The 10,468-nt window shown below is 36.1% G+C and overlaps 1 pseudogene; it reads left to right on the top strand.

Annotated features, from left to right (window-relative positions):
• The first annotated feature begins 6,191 nt into the window (after positions 1-6,191).
• LOC128620586 (tubulin beta chain-like) lies at positions 6,192-10,206 on the top strand (annotated as a pseudogene).
• The last annotated feature ends 262 nt before the right edge of the window (positions 10,207-10,468 follow it).

Here is a 10,468-nt window from a genome sequence, read left to right as displayed (position 1 = left end):
AGTTGCAGTAGTCCAGTTTAGAGATAACAAGAGCCTGGACTAGTATCTGCGTAGCCTGTTTGGTGAGGTAAGGTCGGATTTTCTTGATGTTGTACAGGATGAACCTACAGGACCTTGCAGTTGTTGAGATGTGGTCTGTAAAGGTCAAGCTGTCATCAAGAATCCCCCCAAGGTTCCTGGCTGTCCTGGTTGGCATGAGTGTGAGTGAGCTGAGCTGTACAGTGAGGTTGTGGTTGATTGAGGGACAGGCTGGGATGACAAGAAGCTCAGATTTTGCCGGGTTAAGTTTAAGATGATGTTCCCTCATCCAGCCCGAGATGTCCGACAGGCAAGCAGAGATGCGTGCAGAGACGGATGCATCATCAGGCTGTGGAAGGACAAATAGAGCTGGGTGTCATCAGCATAGCAATGATATGAGAAGCCATGAGACTCAATCACCTGCCCTAGAGATGTAGTGTAGATAGAAAAGAGGAGTGGACCCAGAACTAACCCCTGTGGAATGCCAGTTGTGAGTTGCTGAGTTTCAGAAATACCTCCCCTCCATGATACCTTGAAGGATCTGTCAGAGAGATAGGATTCCACCCAGCGCAGAACCGTTTCAGTGATGCCCAGGCTGGAGAGAGTTGTCAGGAGGATCTGATGGTTCACAGTGTCGAAAGCAACAGAGAGGTCAAGTAGGATGAGGGCAGATGATCTAGAGGTTGCTCTTGCTAGTCGTAAGGCTTCAGTGACAGAAAGCAGAGCAGTCTCCGTGGAGTGGTTGCTCTTGAAGCCAGAAGACCTGAAGCATCTTCTGGAAATCCACAAACGGGCAACTGGCACATCTTACACTGTTTGTTAATTTATCAGTTTCTAAATTAGCTGCATGTTTATTTGTTTGATTGAAATTTTATGATCTTATGGAAAGTTTTGCTGTGCCTGTGAACATTTATGTTGAGTTGTATACACATGCACAATGCACTTAAGACAGCTACTTTCATTAAACTCCTCTTGATTTACAGCTTGCTCATAATTGAACCCCATTTGTATGAAATATGAGCAAGTAAAAGAAAGGGAATGTGCAATGATACGTATTAAATGCCTTTTTTTCTTTTATTTATATGCTGTTGACAGTAAAAAAAAAAAAAAAAAAAAAAAAAGTGACACCCCGATTTTTCTGGAAAGTGGAAGACTATTCAGAACACATTCCTCTTTCTGTTAAAAGAAGCGTGATATATGCTTTCCAGCATGGAAAAAAAAATACAAAAAGGCACCAAAAACAGATGAGTTGGTATGTTCTGTAGTCTGCATACATTTTTATGAACTTAATGTAGGACAGTGGCAAAATATACATTTACTTCTAGACAAAAGTTTAAGCACGCCTATTTTTATTATTACTATTTTATATATATTTTAGAATAATATTTGAAGTCATTTGAAGTAAACCTATGAAAAAGCAAATATAACTAGTGAATATAGAGCTAGTATGGAAATATAAAAGTGCCAAATGTCCTCAAGGCAAAGTGGCATGTTGAATCACATAAATTGAATAAAAGCATATCGCAATAACAATACTTGAATTTTTCTGCCCAGCAATTTGACACAAATCGAAAAGAAAAAAAAACACCACAATATCAGTGCTTGAATTAGTTTCCTCTGCAATTCATTGGGTTTGTATATTTTGACTGAAAACAAAATTCCAGCATTCAAAATTCAATGCACACATATTCACCTTCCTAAAACACGGTTCCAAAATATTCAGTTGTTAAAATATCATCTTCATTATTCATCAGGTAATATTTTGACACATTATTTTTCAACCTCACAAATTCATGGCTGCAAAAATTTGGGTCTTAAAATTCAAGTCTTCACATCCGGGTCTCACAGGAAGAGCAATGGACTGCCGATAATATTGTAGCATGTTACTCTGGGCTGGCCCCTAGTAGTGGTTGTGTGAGTAGTGGTGGGATTGTGCAGACAAGCCACAAGAGATGATGAAACAAGCGGTATGTTCAGTTACACTGTTAATCAATACGACAGTATATATATTTTATACAGTTTTTCAGTTATTTTGTCTGCAAGTAAAGATGTTATTCATATCAAATTTTGTGAAATTATGTTAGCTTTTACCACTAGCTAACTAGCTGGCTAGTCAAGCACTATGCTTGGTTTATGCTTTGGTCATCTGCATGGAGCCTACGTAGGTAAATCGATTTAGCAGAGTAACCTACCAAGCTGAACTACAGGGTATTAGTAATTGCCTAGCTAATTATAGTTACAATGATAGGACTATAATAGTTCCTGGGAGAGAGAGAAATAGTTTGTATATTTTGTAAAACCTTATTTTGACAGGTCTAGGTCAAAGGTCAAGATCATTATCATCAATCATATTTATGTTGACAGGTCTTGACAGGTGTAGGTCAAAGGTCATCACCAGCTGTCATTATCTTGACAGGTGTAATTAAAGATATATATTGTTACACATTGTTTCCCATAGATTAATCATTGATTTTGACAGGCGTAGGTCAAAGGTCATCACCAGCTGTCATTATCTTGATAGGTGTAATTAAAGATATATATTGTTACACATTCTTTCCCATAGATTAATCATTGATTTTGACAGGCGTAGGTCAAAGGTCATCACCAGCTGTCATTATCTTGATAGGTGTAATTAAAGATATATATTGTTACACATTCTTTCCCATAGATTAATCATTGATTTTGACAGGCGTAGGTCAAAGGTCATCACCAGCTGTCATTATCGTAACAGGTGAAGGTTAAAAATGGATAGTTACATGTTCTTTCCCATAGATTAATCATTGATCTTGACAGGCATAGTTAAAGATATGTAATGTCACATGTGTTAGGTTTGTTGTAATCTGTTGTGTTCCCACACATCTGTTTAAATATTTAGGCCATAGCTAATTGATTATTATCAGTAGTAAACTTTAAATCCGGTTCTGGTGCATTCCTGCACACATAAACACACATGTTCTTTCACATAGAATGTATTCATACCTAGTATAGTCATGTGCATTCCACACACACACACACACACACACACACACACACACACACACACACACACACACACACATACCCCTGACCAATCAGAACAAAAGAAATTAAAATTGCTCTATCCGGTAGGTGTCGGTATAAACACCATAAGTTTATAGAAGAAGACGAAGAAGAAGGACTCACCCACCCTTTAAAATACTCTGTACTTAGAATAACGTGTGTGAGCTAATAACATGGCTGATGCTTGTCCTAATGCACTGAAAAAAGCTTTCTCTTTTTTGGGAAGATTAGAAAAAAAATTAGAGCATGAAAATATTATGGAAATATATTGGGTAATGTCAAACGGATGTACAGCCGGATTTTTTTTTCGATGCAGAAAAAGGAACCGTTTTGCTTTTCAAATTCTCGGTCCTGGGTCACATATACTGGAGCCGTGCTACAGAGAGCGTAACTTTTAATGAGGGTAACTGGAAAAAGTCCAGAAAATGGTGCAAGGACAAACACATCCAAACAAAAATATGACACACACACATGTTCTTTCACATAGAATGTATTCATACGTAGTATGGTCATGTGCATTACACACACATACACACACACACATGTTCTTTCACATAGAATGTATTCATACATAGTATGGTCATGTGCATTACACACACATACACACACACACACATCCAACCAAAAATATGACACGCACACACATATACATATATGCATATCTGCTGTTTAGGCTAACACTCCTGAGCTAGGTCAAAAGGTCATCACCAACCGTCATTATGTTACATGTGTTAGGTTTGTTGTATTCTGTTGCCTTCCCACACACACACACACAAGTTCTTTCACATAGAATGTATTCATACATAGTATGGTCATATGCATTCCCACACATATACATGCATATCACCTGTTTAGGCTATCACTCCTGAGACAGGTCAAAGGTCATCACCAACCATCATTATCTTAACAGGTGTAGGTCAAAGATTAATATCGGTGGTCCTTCACATAGATCCATATGTTCAACATTTAAAGATGATGTTTTAAAAGAAATGGGTGTTTCGTCCATAATGGTAAAAAAAAAAAAAGAAAAATGATTGTACTCCAATGTGAAATAAATCGGTGGAGACACACTGAGTACATTTCTGTTCCACAGTCTATAAGGATCCCCACCATTAATGTAGTGTGACAAATGAACATACCCTCCATGACTACATTACTTAAGGTTTAAACATTTTTATTTTGTGATGGCAGCAACACAAAACTGTTGCACATTTGGTATCTGGTGATTTTAGGATTAGGCTCCAACTGTCAAATATGTTTTGTGAATGGCTTTGTCAAGCATAGAGCACGATGGCATGGAAAGAGTATACAAGAGTAATTGGGGTGATCTAATGCTTAGGAGTTCTACAGTACTTCGACTTGGGAACATTCCAACAAGGCCCTCAGAGAGGCATTATCTAAGGTACATATATATATAATATAGATCAGATCACCAGTCTGTCTTTACCCTCTCCTGATCTGGAGTGAAAATGATTACTTTTTATTTCCTTGTATGGGTTTATGACAGTGAGCAGTCATACACTATAAGCCAAAGGTATAGAAGAAGACGAGTTATTTTTAAAGGTTCCAAAATAATTTAACAGTTAAGTCATATTTCCAACAGAACAGAAAGACATTTAGTGTAAACTAGTGTAAAAAAAAAATTCTCTCAAATATTTCAGTGAAAATATTTTTCCATTTTAGATGCATTATATTAGAAGTGATAGCACAGTCTTTGCTGATAAGTTACAAACTCATACTTTATAATAATTTGTTTAGGAGCATCTGAATCTGGCAAAAAAAAAAAAAAACTTTTATTGCATTTAGAAATGAAATAAAAATTAATAAACAAATTAGGAAGAAATGACTTGTACACGACTGCTGCGGATATTAAGTTAAACCATTTTGTTCAAACTTCAGCGTGATCCATAGAGTAGCAGAAACTTATGGCACCTTATGAATACCATGTGAAGGATTAAGCATATAAGAAAAGGCAAAAAGTAATATAAGATATATAAGAATATATTAATAAAATAAAAGACATTATAAGGAAGAAACATCATAATATTATTTCACAAGGTCTGCCATTCAGCCCTCTTAAGCGTAAGAGCATTATCAGTATTGTACGGCAGTTGGGACAGTAGTTAGCTTTCAGATGTCAGATGAAAAACAACTGTTTGAGTCACAGTGCCAAACTACTGGCAGAATGTTTTGATCCTTATTTTTCAGCCTGAAGGACTGGCATTTATTTAATAGACAGATTGCACAGCCATATACTTGGTCAGAGGATTTAGGAATTTCTTTAAGAAAGGTTCATTGTTTTTGTTCTTTTATCATAGCTTGAGTTTGTATACTTACTTTGGTTAGTGATTTAAACTGTTTAATTAGGTGGTGACAGATTTCTTTAATAGGAATTGATGATAGGTGAAGATTAAGTTGGTACGCGTGTACAAAATAAACTGTCTATATGTATATTTGTCTGCTATGTATCTGTTTAAGCACTACTTTAATAGTGATATAAAGAGAGAGAGATACCTATTAACTAATTCATAGAACATTTTTCTACCTTTTCAAGTTCGGTATACATGTTTCTTTTCAAGCATTGTGTTCAGACATTGCAAATCATTAGTCTGAAGGTTAAGGGTTCCTTAGATTTTTGCTTCTTCAGCATCAAAAAACTAAACAAAGACTAAACTCAGAAACAATATAACTGGCTGGTTGTGATCAGAATAAAAGGCAATGTGAAAGGTAACTTAATTCCCAATGAGATTTCTCTGTTCTATATGACCTTTCTACAGTATACGCCATTAAGTCCTAGTTTCCAGCCATCATTACAGCACGGGAGAGGAAATCTCGTTCATCAGGTGTGTGACGTACATCTAGACAATCTGATAACAAACTACACAAAAATTTATGTTGAGGAAATTCAGCTTGGTCTTTGTTCCCAAATAACATTGGACCAGATCCATAGTTTACATCATCTGCCTACACGTATTTAATCTGTATTACAAGTACTGAACAAGTTAGAGGAAGAGAACGTGTAGATTTACTGTTCATTGGAACTTTATTGTTTATTTGGATCTGTCTTGATTCATTTTCATATTCAGGTTTTTTTTAAATTCATTTTATTATTATTTTTTATGAAGTACCTTCAACATAGGAGAGTCTGGCATCTAACATAACATATGAATGTAGGAACATGGATTTTCACCATGCGCTCCACCGGCACCCCACCCTAGTTGAAAAGAAAGTCAAACATGTTAAATCTTCAAAGGTCAGACAGTGCAGGAGTAAGGAAAATAAAAGCACATCACCTATTTAGATTATATCTATGATTAAGTTCACATTCAATTAAGAAATGAAGCTCATGTTAAGGCTATTTCTTCCACAGATGTCTTCAGAAGAAATTGATGACCAATTCCCTAGGCATTGTGCCTCAATTTAAAATAAACACTCAGATGCAGATACAGAAGGTATGATATTGTGCACAGAAGCAAGATAGACAGGAATATTTGAAAGGAAATTTATCATATCTATTAACTATCATATCTTTTTACCATATCTATTTAAATACTTATTAAGATTACTGTGCTAGTAAGTGTTCCTTACCAGCTCCTGACTATGGCTGTCACAGATAGTTGTTGTGTTCATGTAAGATGCATGTGCATGCAGATGCATGTTATAGTATTGCGTTTATGTTGTCTATGAATCTAATTAATCTCTCATAGGATGCATTTGGGTGTGTTAATTAACCACTAATAAAGTGTTTTAGTTTACTGATTTTCATTCACTCAGCTCAAGCAGGTCATTCCTGCTGATATCTATATTACTACTTTCCACGCCATGTCTTTATCTCCACCACCTTTCAAACAAAGTGATGCCCATGTATTGCCTAACCTTAACCTTAGTGAGTGTACCTCCTCACAATCCTTGTGGACAGGCTGAACTTTACTCAAACTAGTAAATTGGTGTGTGATTTCATGAAAAGAAAAGTAGGTTCTGTGTGCCTGTTAAATTTATTTACTGGATATAGGCAATGTAACTGCTTAAATACCTCCATGAAAATGTCTTCATCATTTGAGCTGTTTGTTTGCATGAATGGTGTGTTTGACTCAATTTGTCTGAGCGAAGTTAATGCACATAGCAGGATAAATGGAAATAAATCTTCATACCGAAGCACAGATAAAACAGAACACAACAACAGTGCAGGTATGCTTACTGTTTTTATGGATGTACATGTGTGGTCCCTTGCTGAAACAGTTATTCAAATGCATTGTACAGTATATAATGCAATGTAAAGTTTTGTTTGTTTTTTGTTAATTGGAGGGTGGAGTTAGATTTCATTAAACAATTTCAGCCATAGTTGGACAAAGAAGAACCTTCACAAATATCAAAAAAATGTCATTGAGCCATTTGGAGTCGAAAGAGTCAGCTCTTATTGGTGAGCTGAGTTGAATCTGATCTGATTCACAAAAACGAGTCAGAATTCCCGTCACTATAGAGACAGAACGCATTTTTTGGTGGCCAATCAAAGTCCATGATACAACACGCTTCTGAGTGTGAGGACGAGTGTGTTTGAGGTCACGGTTTGTGTTTAGTAAATGTTTCTCAAAATGAGGGAAATCGTTCACATGCAAACTGGTCAGTGGGGGAATCAAATTGGTGCAAATGTAAGTTTAAAACATGAATATTATTACAATTCTTACCGTTTAGTTTTATTAGTTGGTTAACTTCAGGTGGAAAAAAGTGGTCGTTGGAAATGTCTGGGTTACTTAGCAACAAGAATATTAAACAGCAGCAGTTGTCGATGGGTTAACTATTTAAACTAGTTTTCTCTTGTTTAACTGAACGTTAACTACGACGTGGCTGATTTATTTCAGGGTTTAGGTCGAAAATAGCTTCTTTTTTGTTTGTTTTTTTTATTTGAAATTGCTGCCGATGACTTGACTGCGCTGCTCGAGCAAGCTTGCTAACGTTATGAACATGCTGTAGTAACCGCTGACTATAATAATGGTCTGGTTTTGTAATTTGATGCTGTTGTAGTTTTGGAAGGTGATCAGTGATGAACACGGAATCAACCCGACTGGTACCTACCACAGTGACTTTAACGTGTATTACAACGAAGCCACTGGTAAACCCAGCTATTCATAGCTTCACCTTTTGTCCGAATAAGCTTACAGTTTATTTGCTCACCTTAAATGCTTAACTGGCCATAGTGAAAGTGTGTCTTGTGGTGAAACAGGTGGAAAGTATGTTCCCCGGGCTATACTGGTGGACTTGGAGCCAGGGACCATGGACTCTGTAAGATCTGATCCTTTTGGCCAAGTGTTCAGACTAGAAAACTTCATGTTTGGTGGGTGACATTTATATTTCATTTTATTTTTAATGATTGAAATAATAATAATAATTTTTTTAACCTTGTTTGTCACATTGTCTTTGTCACATTGTGCATGATTCGGGTGTACTGATCACATTGTGATTTATTTATTTATTTTTGTTTAGGTTTTTCCCCTGCCTCTGAATTTTGGCTAAATGGTGGGATGATTAAAATAATAATAATAATAATAATAATGGTAATAATAAATACTGTTTGCAAAGACATGCCCAGTTTCTGTAAACCAGTCAAATTCTGATTACTAATCTCCATACCCAAACCCAAATATGCAGTTTCACTCTGAAATAAGTCCCATTCCCTTACATATTGTCTTCAGATCCTTCACAATAATTCAATATTGTGCAAACAACTTACCTAGTGCCTTTTTAGACAATCTGTTGTCACACATGCACAGTGCATGAATGCATGATTTTTGTTTTTAAGGGGTTATGGAGAGATCTGGGATATCCAGGGAGTTTTTGAGCAAGTAAGATGTAGGACTTCCTAAATGATTAAATATATGAATGAGCAAAGTTTTACTTTTCAGAATCCTTCAAAATATTGTACGACTGTTCATCTGTCCTGTTTAACCCCTGAATGTAAACTAGGTATTTCTTACATGTCCTTTAAAGTGCTACTGAAATAAAATGTTCTTCTAGTTGGGGGTGGGGGGAGATGGCTGGATACAGATGTAAAATAATTGCGGTAAAGTAATATTTTGCCCAACATGAACGCAACTTTTTAATTATTATATCCTGTGTCTGGGCCACATTTTGTTATGCTCATAAGCAATGCTGAACGAGTGGATGAATGCAGGCAGAGGGTCCAGTTTACCCCCAATATAATGCAAATTTAGAAAAATGAGGGAAAGAAATGCAAGGTGACATTGAATGAAGAATTGAATATTAATTTTTTCTCATTTTAGATATATAGGTCACAACCAATGTATACAATATATATTTCTTAAGGTGTATCTAGAAAGTTCCAAAAACTGCATTCAAAGATCTGCATATTTTCTTTTGGATAGTAATGCATGTATTAAGCACACATTTTTATATAGATCACTTTAACTGTTTAAAATGGCATGTTTGTGGTGCCTTAATGTTGTAATTTAGCCTTATTGTCCTGCTTTTCACAGGTCAGAGTGGGACTGGAAACAACTGGGCCAAAGGCTGAAGGTGCTGAACTGGTGGACTTGGTGCTGGATGTTGTGCGTAAGGAGCCTGAGAGCTGTGACTGCCTACAGGGCTTCCAGCTCACTCACTCCTTGTGTGGGGGCACTGGATCGGGCATGGGCACGCTGCTCATCAGCAAGATCCGTGAGGAGTATCTCGACCGCATCATGAACACGTTCAGTGTTGTGCCATCTCCTAAAGTCTCAGACACTGTGGTGGAGCCTACAACGCCACTCTGTCTGTGCACCAACTGTTGGAGAACTCTGATGAGACGTACTGTGTATGAGACTTTCTATGTGAATACAGCAAGAAGCTTCATCAGCTATACATAATCTTTATTTCCAATTGTTTTATATAAAAGTGAAGTCAGGTGCTGCAATAGTGTGTAAAGAAATTAAGTTCAATTTTTATTTATTTAGTTTGACCTTGGTATTGGTGAATGAAAATGCTCACTTTATTATGAGTATTGATTACCCTGACCCTATGTAGGTTAAACAATTTGGGAAATGGATGTATAACTATTACTTGTAATGAGTCTATGTGTTAGACATAATACATAGCAATAATACAATGATAAACTTTTTTTTATATTATTATTAATTCAAATAATAGAACTGTTTTAAGAACAGAAACAACAGTAATGTGTAACACATCATAATATCTTTTAGTCATTAAGAGACATTAAATCACTCTTGTCATAAATTGATCCGTGAATATATTTCAATTTCATACAGGGATTACAGAAAAGTTCTCAGTTTGCAATAACGTATTCTTCAATGAAAAGTGTTAACCTTTTTTTGTTAGTTTTTTTGTTTTTGATAGCCGCTGTTGGTAGCAAGGATGACAAAAGATACAGGGAACGAAAGCCTCAAAAATGAACAAG

Source organism: Ictalurus furcatus, chromosome 16 (assembly GCF_023375685.1).
Source record: "Ictalurus furcatus strain D&B chromosome 16, Billie_1.0, whole genome shotgun sequence".
Taxonomy (NCBI): Eukaryota; Metazoa; Chordata; class Actinopteri; order Siluriformes; family Ictaluridae; genus Ictalurus; species Ictalurus furcatus.
This window is presented reverse-complemented; position numbering and strand designations above follow the sequence as displayed.